The sequence below is a fragment of the Hemitrygon akajei genome, unplaced genomic scaffold, assembly GCF_048418815.1.
Source record: "Hemitrygon akajei unplaced genomic scaffold, sHemAka1.3 Scf000208, whole genome shotgun sequence".
NCBI classification, from domain to species: domain Eukaryota; kingdom Metazoa; phylum Chordata; class Chondrichthyes; order Myliobatiformes; family Dasyatidae; genus Hemitrygon; species Hemitrygon akajei.
In genome coordinates this window covers 421,213-434,051 of record NW_027332093.1, presented here as the reverse complement: position 1 = coordinate 434,051, position 12,839 = coordinate 421,213, and the positions used below count along the sequence as shown (strand labels likewise).

Sequence of the window (12,839 nt, the reverse complement as noted above, 5' to 3'; positions counted from 1 at the left end):
GTGTTAATCTTTGTCTGACAGTGACTCTCAATGTTTAAAGTTGAGTCCGATATTTCCTGTTTTTGGTCATGTTTGAGAGGCATTTTTCCTGTTGCCAGGAACAGCCACAGGATCTGCAGGGAGTGGTGAACATTTTTATCGCTCTCCGGTCACTTCCCCTCATTGAGAGTTAGTGGCCTCGGGAGCAGATGGAACAGACTGATACTGGGGGTGGGGAGGATGTTGTGAGCATTCACTGTGTCCACTGTATTAACCCTGTGTTGAATGCAGAGAAAACTAATGAATGTGGGACTTAAATTTGTGCAACTTTGTTCAGGCCGTCACAAACATCTTGTAATTAGTCAATAGTTGTGCAACATTTAAAGTGAAAAGAGAAAATGCTGGAACCGTTCATCAGATTATACTGGGTCTTCCACAGTTTCTCTTTCCATAGATCCAATCTGATGTACCGAGTTTCCAGAATTTAATTTCAATTTGAAATGAAATGCCTGTTATTCCTGTTAGCCCACAGGAAATGTGACGGCCAATTGCGCTGGGAAAAAATCTCATTTAACAATCGGACAATGATAAAATGCTTTCAGTTTATCTGCTGGAGACAACGTGAAACGTATCCCTGCCTGCTGGTGACCCGCGCCCAGGTTTTCCAGCCCAATATCTGCTCCAGTCCGAGGATTATCAGCTTCCCATTCTGCCACAGGTTGATGTAGGAGTGTTAATTTTTGAACTCTGAATGGCCGACCACACTGCAGCATGTTATCAGCAGCAAGGAGTCCTGGGGAATTGGTGCTTGGACTGTAATCCCGGTATGTAGACTCCAGGAATATGGAACTGTCAATATTTGGGATTTGACCAGTTCAGTACTTCAGTAGATGGGGTTGGATATTCCTCCTTCCACAATGAATCAGAAGTCTCGGGTTGCTGGACATTGGTTGTGGGGAAATCCCTGATGTGGGGACGATGTGCGAGGTAAGTGGCACGTTCAGCTGTGTGACCCAATCACACATTTTGACCCTGGTGAAATGGAGCTGGGGATCGAGCTGCTCAGGCTCATGAGGTGTGAGCGAGTATTTATGGTCTGTGGTCAGATGCTTGTTTCTGATGTCCTTTGGAGTCAATGAGTTCTAATCTGAGGAGAGAATGAGTTCCTATACCATCCCTCACATGGAGAGATGGTCAGTAAATGTTTGTAGCAGTAGAATTGGACCCGGGGTTCAATGTTCAAAGCGTATTTGGAAATTACCCCTCACTGTCACCTGTCTGTTCGTCAATGGTCCTAGGCCTGTGCTCAACGGAGTTCTGAGGGACAGTGGGGGTGGGGGTTGTGCTTGTTCAAGGAAACCTACTGAATGCTGAAAGCCTGGATACAGTGCACATCCTGGAGAGGATGCTTCCATTTGATGGAGAGTCTGGGATCTGAGAACACCAAGTCTCCGAATAAAGAAGATTCCCTTTAAAATTGAGATGAGGAGAATATCAAGTAAAGGGTGGCTGATCTGTGGAATTTGTTGCCACAGAGGGTGGATGAAGCTGTTATTGGGGTATATTTATGGCAAAGGTTAATATATTTGTGTTTGTTCCTAGTAGCTTCAGGATTACAGGAGGAAGGCAGGAATATGGTGCTGGAATGTAAATCAGCCATGGTTAAATGGTGGGCAGACCAGATGGATCAAATCACCTAATTCTGTTCCTGACTGAATGATGGCTCCTCCTTATCCCATATTGTTTTGTGATGTGTGGAACAATTACAGATTTGTTCACTCAGATCATTATATTTGTCTTCAATGTTTAAATGTCAGTGAGTTTTATTTTTAGGAACATTGAGCAGTAATGTTTTGTTCTCCTTTGTGTTGTTAATGTGCCTTCATTATTTTCATGTTCAAGCTAGATCAGCGGTGAGAGATTTACTGGAAGAAAAGCCCACAACTGGAAGCAAACCAGAACTGAGGACCAGGGAAGATCAACAAGTGAACCAGCCCGAGGACTGAGAGCATCAACTGGAGAGAACGCTTCTGACTCAGGGTTTCCATTGATTCAGTCAGCAGAAAGTTTGGTGAGTCTCATTTACTCCAACACTGGTCCTTTAGATATTCCATACCTGCACAAAGAAGGGTAGGAAATAGTTGGGGTGAGACTGAATGTGCTCAGAAGTACCAGTTATGCCTCTGTCAGACCCAGTTACAATCACTTCAGCTCTGGCAATGTGCTGTCAGTATCCCAGCTCATTAAAGTCACTCCCATTCCTTCAGTATTTGCTCATTTCAAGGTCTTGCATCTTGTGAAGTAGCTTTTCGTCACTTCTGAGTGGGGAGATGGAAACAAAGTGGAGAGTTTAGACTTAATATCTTTCAAAAATGTAATTCTTTAAACTTACCTGCTACAAACTTGCCTGGCCTTTTCTCCTTGGAGTGACGGAGAATGAGAGGTGACCTGATAGAGGTGTATTGACCATGTGGATAGCCAGAGGCTTTTTCCCAGGGCTGAAATGTCATGACTGACATGAGGGGCTATAGTTTTAAGGTGCTTGGAGGAAGGTAGAGGGGGGATGTCAAGGGAATTTCTCCACACAGAGTGGTGGGTCTGGAAGGCATTGCTGGCGACGGTGGTGGAGGCAGATACAATAGGGTATTTTAAGAGACTCTTAGATAGGTACATGGAGCTCAGAAAAATAGTGTTATGCAGTTGGGTAATTCTAGACAGTGTCTGGAGCAGGTTACATAGTCAGCAGAACATTGTGAGCCAAAAGACCTGCAATGTGCTGTTGGTTTCTATGTTCCATGTTCAAACTTACTACCTATACCCTATATATTCCCAACCAAATGATTGATATAGATGACAAGTAACAATAGGTATAACCATGAGGACATCACGAAGCACTGGCCTGGAGTCCAATAAACAGCCTCTCCCCATCACCCTCTGCGTCCTGCCATTTAGCTGTTCCCAGACACTGGGGCTCTGTCACAAACACAACGTTCAGGAAGATTTAGTCAGTAATTAACGTGCAAAGGGAACTGTTGCTTCCTGAAAGGTCTGATCCTGTCTGATTCAATGGACCAACTCATCCCTTCTTTACAACTCAGTTTGCCCTGGGACCCATCCTCCCATGTTATGCTGTGTCTGATACCCCACATCCCCTACCTCCCTCCATCCTGCAAATGGCCCCATACCCTTTCCACCATTTACCCCACACCCACACACGTAAACCGATCCACATCACCCACATCCTCCTTTCCAGCTTGGGGAACCACAACTAATTGACCCCACAGTCTCGTCTTGGGCACAAAACTAAATACAGATCTGCAAGAACAGATAGATGGACTCTGCAGCTGTCTGGCTTGGACCCGCCCACTTTCGCTGCAACTTACCATATAACCATATAACAATTACAGCACAGAAACAGGCCATCTCGGCCCTTCTAGTCCATGCCAAATGCTTACTCTTACCTTGTCCCACTGGCCCGCACTCAGCCCATAACCCTCCATTCCTTTCCTGTCCATATACCTATCCAATTTTACTTTAAATGACAATACCGAACCTGCCTCTACCACTTCTACTGGAAGCTCGTTCCACACAGCTACCACTCTCTGAATAAAGAAATTCCCCCTCATGTTACCCTTAAACTTCTGCCCCCTAAATCTCAACTCATGTCATCTTGTTTGAATCTCCCCTACTCTCAACGGAAAAAAAGCCTATCCACGTCAACTCGATCTATCCCCCTCATAATGTTAAATACCTCTATCAAGTCCCCCCTCAACCTTCTATGCTCCGAAGAGTAAAGACCTAACTTGTTCAACCTTTCCCTGTAACTTAAGTGCTGAAACACAGGTAAAATTCTAGTAAATCTTTGCTGTACTCTCTCTATTTTGTTGAAATCTTTCCTATAATTCGCTGACCAGAACTGTACACAATACTCCAAATTTGCCCTTACCAATGCCTTGTACAATTTTAACATTACATCCCAACTCCTATACTCAATGCACTGATTTATAAAGGCCAGCATACCAAAAGCTTTCTTCACCACCCTATCCACATGAGATTCCACCTTCAGCGAACTAGGCACCATTATTCCTAGATCACTCTGTTCTACTGCATTCTTCAATGCCCTACCATTTACCATGTATGTCCTATTTGGATTATTCCTACTAAAATGTAGCACCTCACGCTTATCAGCATTAAACTCCATCTGCCATCATTCAGCCCACTCCTCTGACTGGCCTAAATCTCTCTGCAAGCTTTGAAAACCTACTTCATTATCCACAACGTCACCTACCTTAGTATCATCTGCAAACTTACAAATCCAATTTACCACCCCATCATCCAGATCATTAATGTATATGACAAACAACATCGGACCCAGTACAGATCCCTGAGGCACACCATTAGTCATCGGCCTCCAACCTGACAAACAGTTATCCACCACTACTCTCATGCATCTCCCGTCCAGCCACTGTTGAATCCATTTTTCCTACTTCAATATTAATACCTAACGATTGAACCTTCCTAACTAACCTTCCGTGCGGAACCTTGTCAAAGGCCTTACGGAAGTTCATATAGACAACATCCACTGGTTTACCATGGTCAACTTTCCTCGTAACCTCTTCAAAATTTCCATAAGGTTTGTCAAACATGACTTTCCACGCACAAATCCATACTGACTTTTCCTAATCAGACCCTGTCTATCCAGAGAATTATATATACCATCTCTAAGAATACTTTCCATTAATTTACCCACCACTGACGTCAAACTGACAGGCCTATAATTGCTAGGTTTTCTCTTAGAACCCTTCTTAAACAATGGAAACACATGGACAATATGCCAATCCTCCGGCATCATCCCCGTTTCTAATGACATTTGAAATATTTCTGTCAGAGCCCCTACTATTTCTACACTAACTTTCCTCAATGTCCTAGGGAATATCCTGTCAGGACCCAGAAATGTATTCACTCTATATTCCTTAAAAGCGCCAGTAATTCCTCCTCTTTAATGGTCATAGTTTCCATAACTTCCCTACTTGTTTCCCTTACTTTACACAATTCAATATCCTTCTCCTTAGTGAATACCGAAGAAAATAAATTGTTCAAAATCTACCCCATCTCTTTCGGCTCCACACATAGCTGTCCACACTGATTCTCTAAGGGACCAATTTTATCCCTCACTATCCTTTTGCTATTAATATAACTGTAGAAACCCTTCGGATTTATTTTCACTTTACTTGCAAAAACAACCTCACATCTTCTTTTAGCTTTTCTAATTTCTTTCTTAAAATTCTTTTTACATTCTTTATATTCCTCGAGCACCTAATTTACTCCATGCTACCTATATTTATTGTAGATCTCCCTCTTTTTCCGAACCAAGTTTCCAATATTCCTTGAAAACCATGGTGCTCTCAAACTTTTAACCATTCCTTTCAACCTAGCAGGAACATAAAGGTTCTCTACCCTCAAATTTTCACCTTTTAATGACTTCCATTTCTCTATTACATCCTTCCCATAAAACAAATTGTCCCAATCCACTCCTTCTAAATCCTCTTGCATCTCATCAAAGTTAACCTTTCTTCAATCACAAATCTCAACCCTGGGTCCAGTCCTATTCTTCTCCATAATTATATTGAAACTAATGGTATTGTGATCACTAGATCCGAAGTGCTCCCCAATACATACATTCAACACATACTAACACTCAATTTACACAAACCCGTGATCAGACCCCTTCCTCACCCCTCCTGAACAGGTATACTACCGCCATCAGCTGGAATTGGCACTGTGCTGCGATTTGCAGGAGGTCCCCGTGGAACCTCCGGAGGTCAGAGGGTTTGGCTGATCCGTCATTTCACTGTGACATCCCCGAACTCCCCAACAAATCCATCGATCTATATCTGGGGGAACTTCACTGACCAACAAATATAGTGCATCTCAGCAATCAGCTGTTTGAATGATACACTGACTTAGAGGAAGGAGTATCTGTGGTCCTCATTGTCAGAGTTTTTAGTTCACCAGGAGACGAAGACTGCAGGGATGAGAGGCCTTCTGTTAACTGATACGAATCTGTGTTTACACTGCTAGCAATTCCAGTTTACATCAGTAAAACCACTCTATGAAATTGTAAACCACAGGATACTGCATTGACTGACCCACCCCACACCTGATCACCCTGCAAAGTTTTCCCCAGAAGCGTTTGGGGTTTTGTTACCCAGTTCGAGAAAAGGGCCACGACGCCCACTCCATCAACAACATGGCAAAGCCGGGCACATAGCAGGAGACTTAATCTCATACAATACAAGATTCAGTGATGAAGCCTGTTAAATTTCCTTCATTGTCCTCCTGAAATCATTAAAAATGTCCATTGAACAGCTTTTGAAAACAAGTTCTCACCGACACGTGACATCACTCTGTACCCCCACATGCCTGATGAGACGTGTGGATTCCCCACACCTGGAGCTGATGTCACTTTGCACCCCCACATGCCTGATGACATGTGTGGGTTTCCCACAACAGGATCTGACATCACGTGTGCAATTCCTTATGTCACATTGGCGCTGAGACGGTTGAACTTTACCGGCTGAGGTAAAAACTACCTGACCCACCCACACACCCCACCCCACAGTCAACAGAGGAGTTACACTCTTCCCATTGGTATGAAGTGATGTCTATCACTGGTTGCATCCAACAGCAGAGGCAGACCAGCTGAGAAGGCGTTACCCCCACTGAATTAATCTCTTGCTCCCGCTTTGAACTTCCCGTCACAGTGGAACAAATCCCAAAGTAGATGTCCAGCTTTTTGAACTTTTACACAGAGTGGTGGGTTGCTGGGATGTGCTGCCTGGTGTGATGGTAGCGGCAGATATATTGGGGACTTTTAAGAGATGTTTAGATAGACACGTGAACGTGAGGGAAAATTGTGTAGGCATTAGGGATTAGTTTAGTTGGCAATTTGATTAATTGAATAGTTTGAGCACAACTTTTTGGGCCACAGGGCCTGTTCCTGTGCTGTACTGTTCTATGTTCTGTGTCTCTTGTCAAAAGGTTTCAGGGTTACGGAGGCAAAACCAGTGAGTGGGAACAACAGGTCAGCTGGAGCCCAATGTGGGAAATATGAGATCACCCACTTCTGTAGGACAAATTGAAATCCTGAGTGAGATTCCATGGAGATGGACTGAGGTGCAGAGGGTAGGGAGGGAGGTCCAAGGTACATTGTAGTTATTGCAAGAGTTATTGGTATAAGAATGAAAATCACTTTAACAATTATTTGGGTTTTGTGGAGATTGTACCTGGAATATGGTGTAAAATCCCTCTCTCCATACTAATACGGGTTATACAGACCAAAATACAAACTGCCGGAGGAACTCAGTTGGTAGGGCGGCATCTGTGGAGGGAAGTGGTCCATTTCCCAACATTTCGGGCCGAGACCCTTCCTCTGGACTGAGAATGGACGGGAAATAGTCAGAGAAAAGAGGTGAGGGGTGGGATGGTGCAAGAGCTGGGGAGTGAGAGGTGGATTCAGCTGAGGGGGGGTGGGAAGGTGAAAATAGTGACGGGGTGGGAGGTGAGTGATTGGAGAACAACGGGGCTGCAGAAGATGGAAATTAATTTCATCTTCGACGAAATGAGAAACGGGCAAAAACGTGTGTCTGAGATGGGAGAGCTGTGAGTATGAAATAATGTGGGAAATGAAGCCGATATGTCGGGCAGCGTGTGAGGGGCAAGGAACAGTCACCGGGTCACGTGGGAGAACCTCAACCATCACGTGATCCTGTTTTACGCAGATCAGCAGCATCTGCGTGTGTCTCCGATGCCCCGCCCCCTCTCTGATGACGCAATAAACACACTGCGCATGCTCACTTCCCCGCGATGGGTTGTGAATTTTTTACTTTGTCTGTGTTGAAGCGGGTAGGGTGCGGCGGATTTTCTGCGGGGTCCGGCTCGGGAGAGTTTCATCGCCCCCTCGGGCGGGGACCCGGGGGTGGTTGGGAGTGAAACGGATGATCCTCTGCGGAGCGAGACCGACAAGATCCATGCGGTGAGTACTGAGTCCGGTACCGAGCGATCCTGGGCAGTGAGTCCCGTTAACTTCCCCGAACTCGCGGTCTCACCCCGCTTCCTGGACAAAACGTACCGGGGTCTGTCCGGGTTGTGAGATCTTCACTCCGAAACTGGGGATATTTTCTACGGTGTGTTGATAAAAGTTGTTTCGGGGAGAAGGGTAAATGCCAATGTTCCTGTTCTTTGTCAATTTAGTACATAGCAGTATGTACTGTTAATTCAGTATCAGTGCATTGCTGGAGGGCCATCAGTGATTGTCCTTGATCCCTTCTCCCACCCGATCCATCTGCTTAATCCCTGCCCGTCTTGTTCAACCTCTGTCCAGCCTGCATCCCACCACCTCGATGATAAATATCGACAACCTCTCTTCCTGCGAGTTATTTCTGAATTCGGTGTTTGTTACCTGAACAGCTAGAGGATTTATTTAATGCAGAATGAGGAAGGATAAAGACAGTCACTACAATTTTAGTTTCAAAGTTACCAAACGGCCGCTGTGTTAATCTTTGCCAGATGGAAACTCCCAGTGTTTACAGTTGAGTCTGATATTTCCTGTTTTGGTCATTTTTGAGTTGTAGTTTCCCTGTTGCCGGGGCCAGCCACAGGATCTGCAGGGAGTGGTGCACAGTTTTATCGCTCTCTGGTCATTTCCCCTCATTGACCGTTAGCAGCCTCCGGAGCAGATGGAACAGACTGATAGTGGGGTGGGGAGGATGTTGTGAGCATTCACTGTGTCGACTGTATTAACCCTGTGTTGGATTGAAGAGAAAACTAATGAATGTGCGACCTATCAACCATTTTGTCAATTTCTGGTCAGTCTGTATCGCATCAATAATTACAATTTTGGTTTCAATGTGGCAAAATGGCGAAATGTTAATCTTGACAGCATTTAAAGTGAGTGTGTTATTTCATTTTTTTGTCATTTTTGGAGAGCCACTTTTTCTGTTGCCAGGGTAACAGCCCATGTGACCTGCAGGGAGTGTTGCTCATTTTTATCGCTCTCTGGTCACGGTCCCTCAGTGAGAGACATCGGCCTCAGGAGCAGTGGGGTGGGGAGGATGTTTTGAGCATTGACTTTATCGACTATATTATCCCTGTGTTGGTATGAAGACAAAACTAATGTATGTGGGCATTAACATTTGTGTAACACTGTTCAGGCCGTCACAAACATCTTGTAATCAGTCAATAGTTGTGCATCATTGAAAGTAAAAAGAGAAAATGCTGGAACCGTTCAGCAGATCGGGCAGCATCAGTTCACATATAGGGTCTTCCACAGTTTCTCTTTCCACAGATCCAATCTGATGTACCGAGTTTCCAGCATTTAATTTCAATTTGAAATGAAATCCCTGTTATTCCTGTTAGCCCACAGGAAATGCAACGGCCAATTGTACTGGGCAAGATCTCATTTAACAATCGGATAATGATAAAATGCTTTCAGTTTAGCTGCTGGAGACAACATGAAACGTATCCCTGCCTGTTGGTGACCCACGCCCAGGTTTTCCAGCCCAATATCTGGCCCAGTCAGAGGTTTATCAGGTTCCCATTCTGCCACAGGTTGATGCAGGAGTGTCAGCTTTAGAACTCTGAATGGTCTACACACTGCAGCATGTTACCGGCAGCAAGGGAGTCCTGGGAAAATTGGTGCTTGGGCTGTTTTCCTGAGATGCAGACTCCAGGAATATGGATCTGTCAGATTTTGAGATTTGACCAGGTCAGTACTTCTGTAGATGGGGCTGAATGTTCCTCCTTCCACAATGAATCACAAGTCTCGGGTTGCTGGACATTGGTTGTAGGGAAATCCCTGATGTGGGGACGAAGTTTGAGGATTCTGGGTTTGGTCAGTGGCACGTGTGACCCTATCACAGATTTCGATCCAGGTAAAATGGACCCGGGGCTCGAGCTGCTCCGGCTTATGAGGTGTTAAGCGAGTATTTCTGGTCTGGTCTCAGCTGTTTGTTTCTAGGGTTCCTTTGGAGGCAATGACTGCTAATCTGAGGAGAGAATGAGTTCCTATACCATCCCTCACATGGAGAGGAGGTCATTAAATGTTTGCAGCAGTAGAATTGGACCCAGGGGTTCAGTGTTCAAACCATTTTGGAGATTTCCCCTCACTGTCACCTGTCTGTTAGTCAATGGTTCTGGGCCTGTGCTCAATGGAATTCAGAAGGACAGTCGGGGCTGTGTTGGTTCTTGTTTGAGGAAACCTACCGAATGCTGAAAAACCTGGTTACAGTGGACATGGAGAGGATGTTTCCATTAGGCGGAGAGTCTGGGAACTGAAAGCCCAGTCTCAGAATAAAGATGCTTTCCCTTAAAATTGAGAGAAGGAGAATATCTTAAGTAAAGGGTGACTGATCTGTGCATAAAGGGAGCATCTTCTTTTTCTTTGTTAATGCGTATGTTAAAATGGCTTCTTTGTTTTGTTAAAAGTAGGAATGCTTCTTTGTTATGAGAGAGTGCTGGAAGCCTGTTTAGGTTAAAATTTACTGATAACGAGAATTGTATTCCTTTGTAAACCAATTGGGATTAATGTTGTTCTTCCTTCTGAGTCTGTAAACTATTGTTGGCGGGCTTTTGGGGAGATCTGCGCGAGGGAGGGATCTCCCTCCCTCCCTCTCCAACTATCATCGTCTCCTCTCCTCGCCGAACATCCTGCCTTGGAGCCCCGCTTGGGGTCCGTTCCTCGCCCAGTTTACAGCATCGCGTCCTCTCTCTCTCACCCCCTCGCGCTGACTCCCCAAAAGCCCGCCAACAATAGCTTACAGATTCAGAAGAAAGAACAACATTAATCCCAATTGGTTTACAAAGGAATACAATTCTCGTTATCAGTAAATTTTAACCCAAACAAGCTTCCAGTACTCCCTCGCAACAAAGAAGCATTGCTATATTTAACAAAACGAAGAAGCCATTTTGATTAACATCCGGAGTAACAAAGAAAAAGAAGAAAACCCCTTTACATGTGGAATTTGTTGCCACAGAAATTGGCTGAAGCTGCAATTTGGGTATATTTATGGCAGAGATTAATATATTTGTGATAGTTCCAAGTAGCTTCAGGGTTACAGGAGGAAGGCAGGAATATGGTGTTGGAATAAAATCAGCCGTGGTTGAGTGGTGGGCAGACCAGATGGATCGAATCACCTAATTCTGTTCCTGTGTCTTATATCTGACCATGACTGAATGATGGATCCTTTGTGTCCCATATCAGGTTTTGTAACATGTGAGGGACAATTACAGATTTGTTCACTCACATCGTTATATTTGTCTTAATGTTTAAATTTCAGTGAGTCTTATTTTTAGGAACATTGAGCAGTAATGTTTTGTTCTCCTCTGTATTGTTAACGTGCTTCATTATCTCCCTGGTTAAAGTCAGACCTGTGGTGAGAGGTTTATTGGAAGAAAAGCGCACAACTGGAAGCAAACCACAACTGAAGACGAAGGAACAGCAACAAGTGAACCAGCCCGAGGACTGAGAGCATCAACTGGAGAGAACCCTTCTGACTGAGGGTTTCTATTGATTCAGTCAGGAGAAAGTTTGGTGAGTCTCATTTACTCTGACACTGGTCATTTAGACATTACGTACCTGAACAAAGAAAGGTAGGAAACAGTTGGAGTGAGACTGAATGTGCCCAGAAGTACCAGTTATGCCTCTGTCAGACCCAGTTGCAATCACTCCAGCTCGGGTGATGTGCTGTCAGTATCCCAGCTCTTTAAAGTCACTCACATTCCCTCAGTGTTTGCTCATTTCAATGTCTTCCACCCTGTGAAGTAGCTTTTGGTCACTTCCGAGTGGGGAGATGGAAACAGAGGGGAGTGTTTATACATAATATCTTTCAAAAAAAGTAATTCTTTGCACTTACTCGCTGCAAACTTGCTCGGTCTTTTCTCCTCGGAGTGACGGAGAATCAGAGATGACCTGATAGAGGTGTATAAAATGATGACATGCTTTGATCATGTACATAGCCAGAGATTTTTTCCCAGGGCTGAAATGACTGTCATGAGGGGGCTCAGTCTTAAGGTGCTTGGCGGAAGGTTGAGGGTGGATGTCAGGGGAGTTTTTCCACACACAGCGGTGGTTGTGGAATGCATTGGTGCCGACGGTGGTGGAGGCGGACACAAAAGGGTCTTTTAGAAGACTCTCAGATAGGCACATGGAGCTCAGAAAAACAATGTTATGCAGTTGGGTAATTCCAGACAGTTCTTAGAGTGGGTTACAAGGTCAGCAGAACATTGTGGGCTGAATGGCCTGTAATGTGCTCTATATTTCTATGTTCCATGTTCAAACTTACTACCTACACCCTATATATTCCCAACCAAATGATTGATATAGATGACAAGTAACAATAGGTATAACCATGAGGAACATCACGAGGCACTGGCCCCGAGTCCAATGAACAGCCTCTCACCATCACCCTCTGCTTCCTGCCATTCAGCTCTTCCCAGATTCTGGGGCTTTGTGACAAACACAATGTTAACAGGAAGATTAGACAGTAATTAATGTGAAAAGAGAATTGTTGCTTTCTGAAAGGTCACGTATAGTATCTGATTCAATGGACCAACGCCTCCCTTGTTTACGATTTAATTTGTCCTGGCACCCATCCTCCTGGGTCACTCTGCGTCAGATAACCCACATCCCCAACCTCTTTCCACCCCGCCAATGGCCCCACAACTGCTCCCCATTTACCCCACACCCGCACAAGTAAACAGATCCACATCACCCACATCCTCCCTCCCAGCTTGGGGAACCACAGCTAATTGATCCCATACTCTCGGCTCGGGCACAAAACTAACCCCAGAACTGCAAGACC

The 12,839-nt window shown here is 44.8% G+C and overlaps 1 protein-coding gene across 4 annotated transcripts in view; it reads left to right on the top strand.

Moving 5' to 3' along the window:
- The first annotated feature begins 821 nt into the window (after nt 1-821).
- LOC140724417 (NACHT, LRR and PYD domains-containing protein 3-like) overlaps nt 822-12,839 on the top strand; it is a 33,979-nt gene continuing 21,961 nt past the window's right edge. Inside the window, exons 1-3 of one of the 4 annotated variants that reach the window (XM_073038869.1) lie at nt 822-966; nt 1,882-2,050; nt 11,405-11,569. The gene's annotated coding sequence lies outside the window, so the exon portion shown is untranslated. Of the gene's footprint in view, nt 967-1,881; nt 2,051-7,846; nt 8,015-11,400; nt 11,570-12,839 lie in introns of those variants that run through there. The other 3 variants (XM_073038865.1, XM_073038868.1, XM_073038866.1) reach the window with 3 other exon arrangements.